Below are 19,766 nucleotides of genomic sequence, written 5' to 3'. Positions count from 1 at the left end.
ATGGGCCTGAGATGTTCGCCACTGCCTGAGCCCTAGTTGCGCCAGCCCACATACCTTGGGACACTCTACTGGCCAAACTGAAGGGTCATTATGCCCCAAGACGTTTTGCAAGACGATACGCGTTCAGGCAGTGTATTCAAGGTGAAAATGAGACTGTGAGCCAATACGTAGCTGCTTTAAGAAATGCCGCCATCCATTGCGAATTCCCTGATCTGGATGACGCGCTGTTAGAGCAGCTAATTTGCGGAGTGAAAGACCCTCGTTTACACCGGAGATTGCTGGCTCGCTCTATCTATAGAAATGGATGAAGCTAGAGCAGCCGAACAGTCTGATAGATCAGCGGCTGAAATAAAAAGATACCAAGTCCTCTACAGCTTGCCAGTTCCCTCTGCTATGGTAAACCATCAAGCAGCGGAATTGAATGAGGATGCATGGCTGCCAGAAGAGATGAGCCGTTTAAACATAAGTGCAGCCAGGAAGAAAAGACTTAACAGTGGATTACCTCAAGCTGGCTGCCTAAGCTGTGGGAGCAATCACTTGTGCTCAACTTGCAGGTTCAAAACAGCCGTTTGCCGCTATTGCGGAAAAATGGAACACCTGGCATATGTATGCAGAGCTACCCAACCCTTTGCCAATACCGCAACCAGACCATTCAATCGAACAAGCAGTCAACCTGCCAATCGAAGGCCATTCAGAGGTACCGACAACTGTCATGCTGTGGATCCAGATGCGGAAGAAGAAGAAGCGATCAACACAGCGTCGGTGAGTACAGGCGAACGTAAGAAGAAATACATTGGGTTAGACGAGAGTGGCACAATTTCTATGTCTACATCGAAGGGGCACCTTGCGAGATGGAGATCAACACTGAATCTTCAAAATCAATCATAGTATGGGACATTCTCAAACAGCTGGTGCTGAGGTTTAGAGAAAAGCAACTGGAAAAGTGCAATTGCATCCTAAAAGATTACCAAAACAATCCAATTCCTCTTAAAGGAAGCGGAAAATTTTTTGTTGAACATGGCTAGTTTAAAGGGAACCTTCCTTTGATAGTAGTAACCAACCCTTTAGCCACTTTATTAGGACTAGACTGGTTTGAAGCTTTAGGCTTAGAAATAACAGGAATTCACGCTACAAATGTTGCAAGTGAATTTGAGGAATTCACCAAAGAGTTCTCTGAGGTATTCAGTGAGGGTTTAGGGACATTTAAGGGATCTCCTATATCTTTTAATTTAGATCCTAGCATAACACCAATCAGGCTTAAGGCTAGAAGAGTCCCTTTTGCATTACAGACCAAAGTAGATGCAGAACTAGACAAGCTATTACAGCAAGGTATATTAGAGCCTGTTGATTATTCCAGGTGGGAAACATCTAGAGTATTACCAATGAAGTCAGATGGCTGAATTAGATTATGTGCCAACTATAAGGCAACAATCAATAAGGCCTTACAAGCGCACTCTTACCCAGTTCCAGTGGTGCAGCATCTGCTGCACTCTTTGGGTAAAGGAATTTTTTTTGCTAAGCTCAAGCTTATCAGCAATTGAAAGTAAACGAAGAAACAGTGGACGCGCAAACAATAGTGACACATCATGGGGCGTTCTGCTGTCGTAGGCTACAATTTGGAGTCTGTGTCACACCTGGGATATTCCAGAGTATCCAGAGTATAATGAAAAGAACATTACAAGGAATTCCCAGGGTTTTATCTTATTTTGACGACATACTTATAGCTGCTAACACCACACAAGAATTAATTCAGAAACTAAGAATCGTTTTACAAAGATTCAGGAAGAAAGGCTTAAAAATTAAAAAATCTAAATGTCATTTTGGAGTATCCTCCGTGGAATTTTTAGGATTTCACATTGACGCCTAAGGCATCCATCCTTCTAAGGCCAAAGTGGAAGCAATCAAAAATGCACCAACACCCACTAATAGAGCGGAATTGCAGGCTTTCCTAGGTTTGTTAAATTTCTATGCAATGTTTCTTCCCCATAAGGCGTCCGTCGTGAAGCCTCTATATAGGTTGCTTGACAGCTCAACAACCTGGAGATGGGGCAGCCGGGAAGCGCATGTGTTCATGGCTGTCAAATCTCTGTTGATGTCATCAGCCGTTCTAATCCAATACAATGAATCTTTTCCACTCTTACTAGCTTCAGATGCATAGAATAGGCTCAGTTTTGAGCCACAGGTTACCCAACAGCTCTTCATTGCTTATGTATCCCGCTCCTTGTCCAAACCAGAAAATTACAGTCAATTGGACAAGGAGGCGTTAGCAGCAGTAGGAGGCATTAAACGGTTTCACCATTTCCTATATGGCAGGCAATTCATACTGCAAACTGACTACAAACCCCTTTTAGGAATAGTAGCTGGAGACAAACCCATACCCAATATACTGTCTCACCCCGCATGCTGCGATGGATTGAATTCCTGACAGCATATTCATATCGTATAGAATACAGATCAGGGAAACATTTAGGCCATGCAGATACGCTAAGTCGTTGCCCATTGTCTGCCGTGACTAATGACCCTGCTCCAGTGAGCGATGTATTACTGATTGACGACTTGTAGCTGCCATTGTCTGCAACTGATATAGCAGCACACTCAAAAGCAGATCCCACAATTTCAAAAGTCCTAGATTGGGTTAGACGAGAGTGGCCCAATAGCCAGATTCCTGAAATGTTTCAGCCATATTTTAGAAGAAGGTTTGAGTTGTCCGAACTAAAAGATTGTTTGCTTTGGGGATCAAGGGTAGTAGTGCCCAATGCGTTGTGCAATGAAGTGTTACAACATTTACATTTAAGCCACCCAGGCATTGCCAGAATGAAGGCATTGGCAAGGGGATATGTATGGTGGCCAAAATTAGATAACGACATATCTAACTGGGTATTGGCATGCCTCCCATGCCAAAGTTCTAGGCCAAATCCTCTAGCAGCACCTCCTAGAGAATGGGACATACCAAGGGGCCCATGGTCAAGAATCCATATAGATTTTGCTGGCCCCATGCAGGGGCACTCTTTCTTAATAGTGGTGGATGCTTTCTTACATTGGGTTGAGATATGTACTATGCACTCTATTACTTCTGAAGCAACCATAAAGGCTTTACAACGTCTTTTCACAACACATGGCATTCCGGACACTTTAGTGTCCGATAATGGACCACAACTAACACCTGCCACATTCCAAGCATTTTTGGCAAGTTTAGGTATTAGGCATGCTTTAATAGCTCCGTACCATCCTGCAAGCAATGGTAGGGCAGAACAAGCTGTGCGATCAGCAAAAGAAGCACTCAGCTGTATAGGGCCAGGTCCGTGGGACCAAAAGGTCAACACATATTTATTATCACAACATTCAACACCTTGTCCTATCTCAGGTAAAAGCCCGGCTGAACTTCTTATGGGCTATCGGTTACACATGGTGCTGGACTGTTTACATCCCACATACCAATCCGACATGCCACTTCCTTGTACAGGCACCTGCACATTCCAACTGGGGGAAGGGATATTTGTGAGGAACTGTATAGGGATCCTAAACGGGTTCCTGGTCAGATTATACAGGTAACTGGATCATGTTCTTATAGGGTCCGGTTGGAAGACTGGCCCATGTGGAGGCACCATGTAGACCAGCTGCGGAGGCGTGAAGCGGACCAGAGGCATCCTGTCCCGCCTATACCATCAACTGACCCAGATACTGACTGTCCGGTGGAACCAGGTCCTGGCCCAGAGCCAGAAATTTCCCCAAATGCAACCGCCACTTTCTTGTCGGAAGACTCACCTACAAGGCCTGCATGGTCAGAGTGGACTAGGTCTTCCCAAGGCAGCGATGATACCAGAGACGTGGTTCAAGAGCAAGACCAGGCTAGCTTCCGGGGCGGGACCTTGCTGATGGCGGTGGCTTAATGAGCTGCCCCCGGGTTCCTGGCTGCGTTATCTGCCTAAATACCTGGTAGATAAACTCATTCTTCAGGCAAAGAAGATGAGAGAGAGATCCAGCTGGCAAGAGCTTTTCTTTGAAGTTTGCAGCTTTTTTCTTTGCTGCGAACGGAAGGGGGGCCTACCGAAGGCTGAATCACACCTCCGAGCCAGGAACTTCTGCCGTAACCACTAAAGTAAGGAACCCCCGCTTAGGACAATTTTTGATATATCTATTTGAGATTAATACAAGCAGAGTCCGTACCCGAGAACTTTATCTGTCCCCCCCTTTTTAAAAAAAAAAAAGAAAAAAGAAAGAGCTTTCTTTGTGCATCGGGTTTCTAAAAAAATAAGCTCCTAAAATGGCGGATGCCACATTCTTAACTGTCCGACAGAGAGAAAGATCAAAGGAACAGCCAGATGGCATTCTCTGACTAATTAGTTTTGTTTCTCTGAAGACCTACCAAGATTTTTTTTTCTTATCAACTTTTAAAAGCTGTAAAAGCCTCCTTTTTAATATAGAGACATTCTAAACAGAGATGAATATGAATTGTTTCATAACAATGCTAATCTTTTGAAACTTGCTTTGTTACAATGCTCTTTTCTGAAACCTTTTGAAAAACTTCTAAGAACAAATAAAGGGGGGACCTAATACTTTCTTCTCTCGCAAGCTACACAACGGGCCAGCAGAGTTTGAATAATTGTTGAATAATTGTTTGAAGAAAAGAAATAATGGCATCAAAATCAAAGTCGGGGAGACGTCCTTTTAGGAATACACCTCACGCACTTGGCACAAAGTTGCAGCTTTCACCCTCTACGCCCCCTACTGGAGATTTACTAACGAAAGAATTTTTTTTGAGACTCTTAGAGAATTTAGAGAGGAGATAAAGAAACTTAAAGCAGACTTATGTGATAAGCTTGATACTAGGATTGCCAAAACAAAGGACGATATGGTGGGACTTGTAACTGTATTGACAGAATATGTTGCTGGAATGGAAGATAAGCTAGAGGTTCTTGAGGAAGCCAACACTAACTTGACATCCAAAATTGAAGTGATGCAACAAAAAGTTGAAAACGCAGAAAAACAAATTGTTATGATACACTACAAACAGATGGAGCTTGCATTAAGAGTCAGGGGGCTGCGTGAAAACGAACAGGAGAACTTGAAGCAGATTTTCTCAGAGGCCTTTAATCGTCGGGTGGGAAGACCGGGGATCAACTTTGACTGGCAGATCAAAAAAATTTATCGCATTAACTCTTGGGCGGCAAAACAGCGACAACTTCCTCGAGATGTAATTATATATTTTACTACAAGAGAGTCTAGAAACGTGATACTACAAGAGTCTTATAATACCAGGCTACAAATTGGCGGACAGGACTTGATTGTCTTGAAAGAAATACCACCCCAAATGCTAAGAGCCAGGAGAGATTATGCTTTTCTAGTGGAAGAACTCAGAAACCGTCAGATACAGTATAGATGGGATGTGCCATTTGGTATTATAATTACATTTGATAAGCAAAAATATCGTCTCAACTCTGTATGGGAAGCCCAAGATTTCTATCACAAGACCCTGAAGGTGGGACACCCTGAATCATCTGGATCTGGAGAAAGATTACGAGAAGGACAAGATAAACAGCAAATCACACAACTACCAGACAGAAAGCACCATTTCCTCCTTCCGGAAGGGCAAGGGACCAGAGAACAAGGACCTAGTCGTACGACTACCAGACGAATGGGAAAACAAGGCAGATTGCAACAACCTCAATAATCATCGGCCATTGATCAAGGAGTTATGTCTGAACTCTTTACAGAAGAGAAAGAAAATATTTTACTATTTCAAACAGTTCAAGAACGATATAACTTGTCTGCAAGAAATTCATACTAAATTAACTGATCCAAAATATCTGTTCAACCTCGAACTTGGTCAATATTTTGTGACCTCTGCTACGCAAAAGAAAAATGGTATAGTTGTATACTTAAGAAAAGACATTAAGGCTGAGTGAACTGAAGCAGATCCCTTTGGAAGATATATCGCATTAGACCTAATTCTAGAAGGGAAAAAGACTTGATGGGCAACTTTGAATTTTATACAAATCACTAATGATTTATCTTCTAGGGTGAAGAAGACAAAGATTGCGGCGAGGGTTCTCTTGGATCATAACCCAGTCTGGATGGAATTGGGAAGGGTAGTGCAGGCAAGAAGGTCTTGGAGGTCGAATGGGAGTTTATTTTGATATGAAAAGTATATTAATGATTGTAAAAAATTGCTATCTGAATACTTTGTTCTGAATATGAATAAGGGTATATTCAGGGAATTTGTAGGAGATGTAAGTAAAGCATATATGAGAGGAGTACTGATGAATACAAAATATATATATAGACATAAACAAGGGTAAAAACGAAAAGAGTTGGAAGAGGATACCAAAAGAAAAATTTGAAATGTATCTAAATTGTGTTATAGAGGAAGGAGGCACAAAGGGGACAAAATTAAGGGTTTAGAAACAGACAGATACTTAGATAAAGAGATAAGACCCCTAGCTAGAGAAGAGTACAGGCAAAAGCTGAATCAACAAATAACTTCTGGGGAAATCCTGCAGGTAATCAAACAATTAAGATTAGGAACAATGTAAACTGCTTAAAGTTTGTGTAATGGTAAGAAGCTGAGTTCAACGCAGAGATTTTACTGACTTTTTTTTTCTCTTTCTTTTTTCTTTCCCCCCCTTTTTTTCTTTATTATTTTTTTCCCCAACTTTCTTGGTTTTAATACATCTTAGATTGTGTTTGATAAAAAGCTATACCGTGTACGGACTCTGGGAAGTCGGGAGGGGGGGAAGGGAGGTGGGGTCATAGGGGGGAGGGGGGGAGGGGGGAAATATAGTATGTGCCAGATTTTAAAGTAACATGATTGCACTTGTATACTGTTGCTTTTTTTAATTTTAGTATAAAAATAAGAAGCTGAATATATCGATAGATAGTAGAAATACACCGAAGTGAAGAGCAGAGGGAAAGAAGAGGGAGGGGTAGAGAGGGTGGAAAAAAAAAAGAGCAAGACCAGGCTGTAAGTTCGGCAGGGCCCAGGCGTTCCGGAAGAACTCATAATATACCTGCATATCTCAAAGACTATGCTTGCTCTAACTGGGTGGAAGGAGTGTCACGTATCTGTGTGTCCTGTCCTCTCTTGTCAATCAGGCAGGTTGTTGTTTGATTGGTCCATTTGTGTGTTGTTTAGGCGGGAGATTTGGAAGGTTCCTATTGGTTAGCATGCTGACAGCTCGGGGTATAAAACAGCTGTCAGAGTGTTTGTTCACGTTCCTGTCTAGTTATTGTTCTAATAAAGCTGTTGTGTTAGCATTGAGCCTCGTCATTACCTCAGGAGCCCGAGTACAAAACACTCTGTGTGTGTGAGAGAGAGCGAGAGAGACAGAGAGAGCACACCGTTGCCAGCCCTGGTATATGGTAACTCTCTGAGGTTGGATCTGTCTCTTTCTGTCTCTCTCTTACACACACACACAGACATGCACAGAGGCAGGGAAGGAGGGATGGAGGTCCCCCCCCACACACACACAGACTCCACCTCCAAGGCTGTCACATCCCTTCACTAACTTGATTACCAGCTCCATTCTCCACTGCATTTGTAGGACAAGAAAAGTAGTCTGTGCGACTATGGTGGGAAAAAAACACCAGAAAATACCTTCCAACTTCTCACAAAAAAAAAAAAAAATCTTGTGAAGTTGGAAGTATTTCCACAAACTACTTTTCTTGTCCTACACATGGCAGTGGAGAATAGAGCAGGAAAGAAGGTTAGTGGAGGGATTTGGTTGCCTTGGGAGGGTGGAGAGATTAGAGATTTCTCTCTCCCTCTCCCCCCTCTCTCTCACACACACCATTCTTTTCTTGGTAGCTGAGGCACTGATTGCAAAGCTAAACACTTCAAATAGAGCATTTGGGGGATGTGTGCGCACTGTGATCCCAAATAAGGCATGCCAGGAAAGGGGGGGTCTTGCCTCTTAGCTTGTTCTGTGCTGAGCTTCAGAACAGGGTGAGAGGAAGGAAAATCCCCCCTCCCCATTTCAAGTCAATTGTAAAAATGCCCCATTCTGAGCCTTCAATGTTGCAATCCTGGAATATGCTGAAGGCTTGGAATGAGGCATTTTTGCAAACCACTTGAAAATGGGGAGGGGGGATTTTGCCTCTTATCATGTTATCAGTCTATGCTGAGCTTCAGGGTGAGAGGCAGGAAAAAACCCCTGCCCATTTTCAAGCTGTTCACAAAAATGCCCCAATCCGAGCCTTCAATGTGAATATGCAAGGTGTGAAGCAACCTCCTATAGGCATGGAAATCCATACACCTGGGACATTGGAAGAAGACTTGTGAGCAGACGCCACTGCCGAAGTGCAGGAAGTGCCCCCGTTGTAGATAATCCTTTCAAAGAGGAGTTTCATCAGGACGAAGAGGTGGCTGGAGGCGGCATTTTTGTTGCCTTCATCCTCGTGAAACTCCTCTTTGAAAGGATTATCTGAAGGTGGGGAAGGGGAGATTTCCTGCACATCAGCAGCGGTGTCTCCTCACAGAACTTCGTCTTCCTTTCCTGTTCCATGGACAGAATTGCCTGCTGTGACGGTCACTGTTAGGTAAGGAGGCCATGAGGCACGTGGTGTGTGTTGCTTGGTTGCAGCTTCTTTTGCAGCTGCAATTGGTTGCAAAAGCAACCGTGCTTTCTAGAGGCAGAAGTCTGAGGCACCTGCGAATCAGCAGTTTTGTGAATGGAGTGGCTCAGCTGTTCCGATTAAGGGGCGGAGAAGCCCTGAGGTGACAAGGGAAGGGAAGGGCTGCCTCATGTGCTGGCCACACCCACCCCTCCACTAGTGCTTATTTTTGGTGGAGGGCATATATTTAGGCCCAACCCAAAAATCAGCTTGGCCTTATTTTCAGGACATGTCATATTTTTGGGAAAACACAATAACTTGGAGACATTTCTTAGAAGGAAACAAAATACCTTTCCAAGTATGGACCGACCACAAGAACTTGGAAACACTCAAAATACTTCCACTTGGGAAGCAAAATGCCACAGAAAATGTCCCCAAAACAGGTCTGATGGGCCCAGTATTTCCAACATATTAATTTCACTTTGAAGTATTTACCAGGAGGGAAAAACTTTTTGGCAGTTGCCTTGTCCAGATTACTGCAATACAACAGTGTCAAGGTGGAAGTAATTAAGCCCATGTTCCCAGCCTCCGAATTAGCAATTAAAGTTGTCACACACTCCCAGAAAAAGAATGACCCCTCTACTTTAGACAATGCCACAACCACAGGATTCAAAAAGGCCTTGAAAACAGATGAGTGGTTTAGTGCCCATAGACATACTTGCATAAGAAAAGATGGGATAGCTTGGGTGGGAAATAAGCTGTATGTCCCAGCTAGTGAAAGGCTGAAAACTATGCAAGCTTGTCATGACTCCAAATTAGCCGGTAACTTTGGTTTTGTAAAAATATTACATTTACCGTATATACTCAAGTATAAGCCGAGTTTTTCAGCCCACTTTTTGGGCTGAAAAAAGCTGCCTCGGCTTATACTCGAGTCAGTGAAAATTTGCCCGAAATGGAGGAGAAAAAGGGGTGGGGCCATGCCGCTGGGTGACGCTCGTGAATGGCCCAGCGCCCCTGTGAGTTTCCCCTCCCTCTGTGTCAGCGCCGCCGCCCACCCGAAGCCTCCTGATTCCCACCGCCGGAGTTACTCACTCATGTGAAGCTGCCCGCCCTTCCCTTTTTCTTTAAACGAGCTTCAGTTTCTGAGGGGGGAAAAAAGCTTTATGTGCCAGGATTATTGAGTTCCTCGTCAATTGAGATCCGCCCACGATCAAGGGCAACTGAGGCACCTGCAAAGGCGTCACATCACCACCACCCATGTTCACGAGGCGCCAGGCATCGCAGGGCACAGAGGAACCCAGCAGACAGATGGGAGACCGGGGGGGGGGGAGGAAGAGATCCCGTCTAGGGTAAAAAGAGGGAAAAGTGGAGAGCCTACCCTGGACGGGATCTCTTCTTTCCCAGTGCTTTCCCCGGGCTCGGCCATCTCTGTTTCCTCCCCGCCAAGCCTACCTGCCGGCGGACCCTTGCTACGAACCTCCCTTATCTACCGCAAGGAGAACCGATACACGTGGCTGCCTCTTTTCCCTTCCGCAGCCACTTCCAGCCTGCCTTCTCACATACTGGCCAAGCGCTTCCCGCCCGTCCTTCGCTTTGGGGATGCTTCGCTTGCTCTCTTCGGCGCGCTTTGCATTTAGCCCTCACTTCTCATCTCTGCCTCCCCGGCTCAGCTGCGCCCTCGCTTCCCCCACCCGCCAACGATCATCCCAGAGGCTCCAAGCAGAGACTGAAGGAAGACCGCATTTCAGTTAGCGCACCTCGGAGTCACCGAAAACTCGATGCCGGCTTCCCCGTGTTTTGTTTGTAGTGAAGAATAAACTGACAGTTGGTCAGAGGGAAGGTGGTGGTGGGGGTGGAGGCTGAGTGTCCAAGGAAGCCAACCCAGATGGGCATCGCAGGGCGCAGAGGAACCCAGCAGACAGACGGGAGACCGGGGGGTGGGGGAGGAAGAGATCCCGTCCAAGGTAGGCTCTCCGCTTTTCCCTCTTTTTACCCTGGATGGGATCTCTTCCTTCCCCCCTCCCCCGGTCTTCCGTCTGTCTGCTGGGTTCCTCTGCGCCCCCCAACTGGCAACGGTCAATTTCAGACCCTCTAACTGGTAAATAGACCTGAGGCCATAAGTGGAATTCCTCCAGCAGGGAGGATTTGAACTTTGGGGTCCAGCGGAGGAGAAAGTAGGCAGAAAGTGAGCAGAATTCCAGAGGGCTGATCCAGACACGGCTGCGGCGCGGAGGGTGGTTCTTGCGCTCCGAGCTAGCCTGCCCGCTTCCTCTTGCCCATCCGCCGCCGAGAACTCAGAGGCGGGCAGCTGCTGAGAAGTCTTGGGCTTGGAGGCGGAGCGCGCTTCCCTCCGGTCTTTTCTTTCTTGGCTCTCGGGCTTCGGCAGTCTCCGGCGCTAGAAGCTGGGTGGAGCCCTAGCGTGCAGAACTTCAGGGGGAAATGCGCGGTGGCGGCCAGCTGAAGAGCGAGGCGCGCTTCAGGGCGCTGCAGGCCTGGGGAGCGGGAGGAGCACTGGTGGTTTGTTTTTGGGGTGGGGGGTGCGACGGGGAAGGGGGTGACTGTGCGGAGAGGCTCAGAGGCGGATACGCCTGGCAGTCGGTGGGGACGTTGCCGAGAGGGGTTGCGCTGGGAAAGGGTGGCGTGCGGCAGACCGTGCAAGCTCTCTCCCTCCGTTTTGGTGGAAGGACAGCGGTGGCGGGGAGGCGTTTTGTTCCGAGAACAGGCTGCTCGGCGAGAGGAAAGGGGGCTCCCTGAGAAGCGAGAGCAGCGAAGAGGTGGTGCAGTCACAGAATTCCCCGACACTCGCTTTTTTTTAACCCAGCCTACCTCGTAGGGTTGTTGTTACGGGGCTAGACTAGGAAAGGCAGCCTTTCTCCCATTTTCGAGAAAAAGTAAGGATGTCCATCTGGTAGAACAACCACCTGTGCAATTTGGTGGCGATCCGCGAACGTTCAAGCCATGTAATGCGTGGGAAGGCATAGAATAAAGTTAGCATACTTGAAGTGAAATAGGCTTTGGTTATGTTTAGGTTGCATTAGCTAAAATGTGCCAATACCATCCTTGTTGGTAAGAATTGTTGTCATGTTAGAAGAATGACTAAGCCTGACAGCCTAATCTACTCTGTATTAAATAAATAAAATGGGTTCGTGATGCATGGGAAGAGATTCTGGAGGACATGGTGCAACGCGCCTTCAAGAAATGTGGCATTAGTAATGCTATGGATGGCAGTGAAGACAGCGCTTTGTATGAGTTTTGAAGGATTTTAACTCTTGTGTTTTAGCTTGGTTGCTGAATGAGCTAAGGTTTTTGTACTTTTAAAGTTATTGTTGATACCATATTGTTTTTATTGACCCTCTTTTCCACTTACAGAGCTAGTTTACTGTTTTTCTTTGAAATAAATATTCAAAAACATTATTGGTATCTATTTTTATTTTTGAAATTTACCGGTAGCTGCTGCATTTCCCACCCTAGGCTTATACTCGAGTCAATAACTTTTCCAGTTTTTTGTGGTAAAATTAGGTGCCTCGGCTTATATTCGGATCGACCTATACTCGAGTATATACGGTAACTCATCTTCCTCACACTCTGAAACAATAGTTGAAATGTAATAGAGGCTCTGCAGATAGACAAAACGACCACCCTGCCCCCCCCACCACTCCCCAATCTATAGATTTACCCAGAAAAGAAAAAATAATACCTTCACATGCTTTCACACATTGCGAATCTGTCACCTCCTCCTAATAAACACATAATGGTTGATATTACATATATATATATATATATATATATATATATATATATATATATATATATATATATATATATATATATATATATATATATATAATGAAGATCTATATTTTAAATAGTTATAGAAGTACTCACATTAGCTTCTGCCATTCTGAAGCAGTCTTCTTCTATGGTCAGCCGTGCACAGTGTCTGAGGTTAATTGACCACCAACGTCTTATCAGCTTTTAAACAGCTATATCACACCTTTCCAATGGTGTTGACGTAGAACGTATTCCTACAAACCTATTGGTGTTCCTGAAACCATGCCCCTAAAATTTGCTTTCTGTATAACCAATATCCCCCACCCCTCCTGAGAATTCTAAATGTCCTTTTACCAATAGGAAATAACAACAGACTTCAAAAATTCTTCAGTTTGTAGCTTTTATTAGAAACACAAAATTTTACATTAACATGCACTTATAATCAAGTTTTGTAACAGTTTGACATATCAGTCTTTTTAAAGATATAGGTGTCTCATCGCATATCTTTTTCATTAATAAGAGTGGTTCCTTTGATTTTTCAATGCTTTCTATAAACGCCTTGACTTCATTTAAGGTGTCTCTTGTGAAATATAATTTACTCATTTTGTCTGAAATATTAATAATTAGCCATACAATTTGAGGTCTAGATATTTGAAGACACATGCTTTTAATAAGGCTTGCTTCATCGGTTCCGTCCGTTTGGTCTTCATTTTGCAGGCATCCCATTAAACAATGCTGGAGAATTTTGATAATACAGTTCTTGACAATTTGCAACAACCCTGTATTCAGTTGTGGTGCCAGTTCTGAAAAAAAGACATATCTTACAACATATATTCTATTTTTTTTCAAATCGTGAAACTTTTTTTGTTTTTTTGTTTACATATAATGCATACCGTCATTCTTTGGTGGCTGACAGAATCGACAATAACATATCTTAACCGGTAAGTCATGTATACTCTCAATGTAAATTTTTTTACAAAGTTTCCTAATTCGCCGGGGTCTCTTTGCTGGCTCTGGTGTCATTTTCACATCGAATAAATCATCAATTGGTTCTTCATTATGAACACTTTTATTATTTCCATTGTCAGCTTGCATGTTGGGGTCTCAGAAGCCTAAGCCTTAAGTGTTTAGAAAAGCCTCAAAATTCCTTAGTCAAGGCCCTGGCACGTGATTTGGCTGTCTCTGTGCGCATGTGTACCAATATCCAGAATATGTCTGGACATATCTCCCAACCTGGATGTGCCCGGACACGTCTCTATATTGTTTATACAACCCCTGCTGTGTGTAAAGAAATGTCATTATTTGGAATCCACTATTGTTATGTTGACAGACTCCCATTCCTGTTAATTATTTTTACTTCTAATCTTGTGAAAGCAGGCGTGTACGAGCCACAAAAGTTGCTTCCTCATTCCTTTAGCTTCTGTCTTTGTAAGATAGCTAACTCATGTACAAGAAAGTTAATTTTCTTCGCAAATATAGTTTTTATTTTATTTTAACATCTCTGTAAAAAAATCCCTCATGTCGGGGGCTCTCTTTGCTTGTATACTGCTTTTAAACCGGCTGTGTAAAACGCACCAATGTGAGGTTCCTCTGGCAAGTAATTATAACGTCATAATTATTCATACCGAAAGGGATTGTGGCTCTGTTGTGTTTGTCGTTACTACGTCCCCGTGTGAAAGGCCACGGGTGTCACAACCGGCGGGTGCGTGTTTTGAAACCGTGCTACCGGGGATGAGGCTTTCGGGTTCACTGGGGTTTGCCTCACCATGACCTTAAAGTACTTCATTTAAAAAGGAGTTCCGGCATTTTGGGTAGGGGTGGGAGGGGTGGTTGGGACTGAGGGTTAGGGTTAGGGTTAGGGTTAGGGTTAGGTATTGATGTCATAAATGGGGAGGGGTTACACTGTAAACAAAAACACGTCACAAAAGGGGTGGAATCATAACAAAATACGTCACACAAAGGGGCGTGGCTAAAACATAAACAATAACAAGGGGGCGGGGCTTATAAGCCAGATTTTGGTATGTACTCCATACTACTACTGGGGCCCAAACCAAGTACTGAGTACATATGCATGCTTATACTTTTCAGATATTGTTCTATGTACAATCCTTGTTTTATTGATTGCATGTAATATTCTAATTTTCTGAGATGGTGGATTTGGGGTTTTCATGAGCTGTAAGCCATAATCATCACAATTATGACAAATCACGGCTTGAACTATCTTGCTTTGCATGTAATGAGTCTTATCTCATATATTAGTTTCACCTTTTAAGTTGCATTACTGAAATAAATGAACTTTTGCACGATATTCTAATTGTTAGAGTTTCACCTGTATAGTCAATAAAATATTGTTTTTATATAAGAGATTGTTATTGTCATAGAGCATAGAATTTTCAACTTAATCCAGGATTTCATGAAGTTTTGAAATTTTGGCTTACTTCTCAAAGCTCTTGAAAATGTTAGTGAAATTATAATTTTCGATGTTGCCAAAGGGACATTTATTATAAAAAGAGCATTTATGCTATTTTGAATTTAATTAAATACAGTTTTTGTCATAGACATCTATTTTTTTGCCTTCAATTTAACCTACTTTTGAAATGTCTCTAGTCATGTATAACTCAACTAAATTTCAAAAGTGAAAGGATTCAATTTGTTGCTTAATGTTACAACACAATGCTGCCATACCTATTAGAAATTAGAAACTTAATTTTTTAGTTATAAGTTTGGAAATAATGTATTAATTATAATTTATAACATAGTGGAATGGATTACATAAATTTTCTTATCTTAAACCTTAACATAAAACAACATTTTCTTATAAGGTTCATAATATTCTTAACTGTTCAATAGGAATGATGACTGCAGTTTTCAACAATGCTACCCTTCAGAAATGAAGAAGCCAAACCCTGTGCTCACTATATTAATTGAGAAAAAAATCTATAACAGCTACATTTAAATGTATTTAAATGTATTTATTTATAGGAATTAATGTGGCCAAACAATTTTAGATAAAATAGAAGCATTTTTGTAACGTCATAGTTTTTACTTTTGTTTTCTTATAAAAAGAGTAAGAATTCTAAATCAACATACCAGATTAAAACAAAAAACACATCTTTATATGCCACTATCAGCGACGTGCGGTGGTTTATGGCTGGTGAGGCACTGATGTCATCACAATCTTTTTATTAAAATGCCTTCGTAATACAGGATCTATGCCATTTCGTCCCGTCCTTGTGCGTTTTGAAGGGGTGATGGGCAAGAGTATATCACCGAGGACCATATGCAGTGACCACCAGTGGCCAACAACAACAAAAAAAGAGATTTGGGGGGGGAAGCAAGGAGCCGAGGAGTTCCTTGTTGTTTTCCACAAGGGACGACAGTCCCTCCAAGGGGGGGAGGGGGAGGAGAGAGAGAGAGAGAGAGAGAGAGATATGATGATGATGATAATTAAGTCTTTTCAGTTTGACAATATAATACGTTATCCAAAATTATAAATAATCTTATTTTCAGATGCATTTTTTTGCCATCTGTTTTTTCTTTTTAAAAAATCAGACTTGCTCCCAATTTGTGCCTTCTGGCAAACTGCAGTTTTCTTGGCAAGAGGTCTAGTTTGCCATTGCTTTTGTCATAGGTCTGAGAAAGTTTCTTTCTTTCTTTCTTTCTTTCTCTTTCTTTCTCAATTTGTTTCCCTCTCTTTCTCTCCCTTCAGCTCTTTCATTTCTCTCTCCCACTCCCCCTTTTCTCTCTAATTTGTTTCCCTCTCTCCCATTGTCTCCTTCCAGCTCTTTCATTTCTCTCTTTCTCTCTCACTCTTTCTCCCCTCTCTGATGCTGAGGAGAGTCACGCTGTGCAGGAGACTCCTCAGCATCAGACTCAGGTCAGTGGCAGCCACGGTTCCTTCATGTTGGCTTCGTGTTCCCTCCCTGCACCCAACCAGCTGCTGCTGCTGCTCCCCAGTCCTCTCCTTCCTGAGCCAACATGAAGGGGACCGCGGCTTGCGCTGACCTGAGTCTTGCGCTGACCTGAGTCTCCTGCATAGCGTGGTTCTGTGAGATAAGAGATAAGCACAAGAAAAGGGCTGGAGCTATTCTCCTTTGACACCTGTTGATGCTTTTGCCCAGCGCTAAAAGCGCCCCGATACTCCTTATCTTCCTCTCCACAACCTTCCTCCGAAAGCTTTTTCCCAAATAATACCAGCAGCCATTTCATCTCCACCAAAGTAGATACATACTCACGCACACACACACACACCAAACAAAAAAATGAAAAATGGCAGAAATGGAGAAAGAAGTGAGCCCTCCAGAAAATAAAAGAAGCAGGAAACTGGCTCATCCTGTAAAAAGGGAAATCAATGAAGAGATAAAGGTACATCTCTGCACTCCCCCTTTATTGTCACTGTATTGCAAGCGAGAAGGGAAGAAAAAGGGAAGAGGGGTAGCTTTTGAATCATTGAATCACAGGAAGAATGAGCGCCCTCTACTATGAGGCAGAAGAACTGCGTGCCTCACCTATCTGGACTTTTTAGGTTTTAAAGCCTTGCTTAATTCTGCTCAAGCGATCATAAAACATCTAAAAAGTCAGATTAGATGAGGCACGCAGTTCTCCTGTTTCATAGTAGAGGGCGCTTTTTAGAGGCTTTTTTAAAGAGTTAAGCAGAGTCATCCACGGTGAGGCAGCAGCTAACTAGCCTCACCTCGGCTCTCGCCTTTTTCCTTTTACATTTTTTTTCTTTTCATGATGAGAGCAGTGAGGCTCTGCCTCACTTGCCTGCATGTCACTGGCCACTATAGTTATACCCATACACACTGCTATAAATATATGTCAGTGTAACTACAATGTTTTTTTAAAAAATATGTATCATTAATTGAATGCCAGAAAAAAACTTATCTCAAAATTTATGTTCATACATGAATTTCCATGTGTATTAGAGATACATTGAGTGACCAAATTGATACACTGCGTATCAAGCAATGTTTTTTTCTAACATTGAAAAATAATCTCAAACTTATATTTGCTCAATAATTGGTGCTTTATTTTATTCTTTCTCAGACAGAAACAAATTCAAGGGGACAGAACATAGTGTTGCTATCCCTATTTCTTTGTACATGATATGCGTCAGCATATTATCCCAATAGTTCAAACAGGAAGACAGACACTGAATAATGTTTAATTAATAGCACTGGAAAAAACTACTATAGAAGAGATGTATATTCTATGGCACACAGGTTCAAAAGGTTTACCTATCCCTATAACTCCAAACTACTTTACTAAACTTCAAAAGCTCCATAAATCTTTATCTTTTTGGACTATTCGCATTCTAGATGCTGTTTCTATATCTTGTATTCTCTCTGCTAATCCGCCTGCAACCATCTTGATGTATTTTTCTTCCACTCCTTCATCTTACCATGTACATATTTGGGCAATTAGCAGTGACCTAATGATGCTTTCCACTGAGATATTTTTTTTAAAAAAAATCTAAACTAATTGGTTCTATTTTAATTTTCAGTAACACTCCCAACCTAATGGAAATGAAAATGGTGGCTGGACCATAAAACTAATGAAAGCACCATAGTTGCTTACTAAGGTCTGCAGTTGTCATTCCTCCTGAAAATATTTGTGTGTGTGTGCACATGCGCACGCATGCAAGAGGAAGAAAGTATTCACATATACATATTACTATGCTCTAGTCCAAAATGTCCTTTTCTTCATCAACTACCGTGTTTCCCCGAATAACGCCATTCCACATTTTTCTGGTGGGCAAAAATATAAGCCCTCCCCTGCAAATAAGCCCCCTGGACAACCCCCCCTCCGGCCAGGCAGAGCACCACTTAACAACATAGGAGTATCCCGAAGGTGCCAAACCACGGGAACTGGGGGGGGGAGGTGATCGCGTTGCTTGGTGCCTTCAGGATACTGCTAGGTTGGTCAGCGGTGTTGTGCCCAGCTGGAGAGGGGGGTTGCTGGGGGCTGCTCTCTTGAACCCTTTCTCGGTTTCTTTTCCACCACTTGAGTCGGGATGTCTTAGAGTCAATTCGTGCTCTTTTTTGTTGTCTCCCCTCCGATCGCTCACTTATGCCAATTAGTTCTTTCGGGCCGGTCTTTGCCTCTAAAAATCTGCCGCTCTCATTGCTACAGGTGGCCACTCGGTTACAGGGTTCTCACTCGATCTCTAGAGACTCTTTGCTTTGCCCGTTCTTCTCTGCGATCTTCCTTTTCTGCCAACACTCGCTGTTTCCACTCGCAAGCCAATCCATTAATCCACTCGATGACACCACAGGTTGATTGAATTCTTCCTTCCCCTTTTAGATAGTTTGTCGAGACCTCAAGTCCGCCATTGAAATAAGGCAGATGCTTGCCCGCCGGATTAAAAGTGTAACCCCATGTCGTAGTGGGTGGTCATCCTCCGCCTTGTTAGTCCTAGGGTTTCCCGACTCCTCCACGACTCTCTCCAAGATCAGCGTACCCCCGCAGGGTCCTCCAAACGTGTAGATTGAGGTAAGAAGTCAGAGCCCTGATTTCTTCCCCACACTCGTCCCGACGTCACCACCCGGTGGCACAATCAAATATCAACCAGTTACTTTCTTAGAAAGAATCTTCAGCCATTTTCTTGGTCATGATACAATAGTTATACAACATTATAATATCATCATAGAAAGAAATAAAAGTTAAAATGAGGTAATTGTAAGGAAGTTTTGTCATGAGTCTCTCTTATATATGCAAATATTCTATTTTTGTATTTCAGATCTTCTTTGATTCCACATGTTTAAACAATACTATTTTAGACTAAATTGATCAGTGTGCTGTCTGTTCATGTCTAGGTCAGTAAATTTTTTATATCTTCCTGGAGCAGAACTACCTATGGTAGATTGTGATAATACCACATTTGACTGATTGATGGTTAAAGAGAAAGGTTTTTCTCTTCCAGTATTGTGAATGAAAAAATCTACTTCCTCTCCTGTCACATTAATTACATCTTTTGCAACAATCTGAATATAGTTCAATATCCGGACAAAACTAGATATTATACTACTTTTAAAATTCTGAATACACTAATGTATAACTACAAAAAGAACAATTAAAATTCTATTAAAAATATATATAAAATCAGTGTTAAATATAAAGTGCATTACTTGATTTAAACTTGTATGAATATTCATATCACAATAATTTCAAGGCATAAGGCAATAATATCTCATCCTTTCAATCTCTTCAGAATTTTTATTTAAGCTTTGGAGGTTTCCAAAGTACAAAGCTGTTCACCTCCACTCAACCCCCCAAAAAGTATCTATCCCATAGTGATGTCACAATGATGCAGATGGTAGAAATGGGGCTCCATTATTCCCATCCGATTTTGCCTGTCTGGAGACCTTCAATGGTCAAAGTTAACCCCAGAGGGGTTGACAAAGTTAGAGGGGAAGCTCCGAAGACTGTATTGAGAAAAGCAA

The 19,766-nt window shown here is 42.8% G+C and overlaps 1 long non-coding RNA gene across 1 annotated transcript; it reads right to left on the bottom strand.

The window, feature by feature from the left end:
- Nucleotides 1-12,943: 12,943 nt before the first annotated feature.
- On the bottom strand, nucleotides 12,944-15,768 carry LOC116520524. Its single transcript, XR_004256800.1, has 2 exons — nucleotides 15,412-15,768; nucleotides 12,944-13,124 (listed from the first exon to the last, which is right to left on the bottom strand). It is a non-coding gene; the product is annotated as an uncharacterized LOC116520524 (long non-coding RNA).
- Nucleotides 15,769-19,766: the final 3,998 nt, after the last annotated feature.

Source organism: Thamnophis elegans, chromosome Z (genome assembly GCF_009769535.1).
Source record: "Thamnophis elegans isolate rThaEle1 chromosome Z, rThaEle1.pri, whole genome shotgun sequence".
Classification (NCBI taxonomy): Eukaryota; Metazoa; Chordata; class Lepidosauria; order Squamata; family Colubridae; genus Thamnophis; species Thamnophis elegans.
The sequence above is the reverse complement of the archived record's forward strand: the minus strand, read 5'-3'. Positions and strand labels throughout refer to the sequence as shown.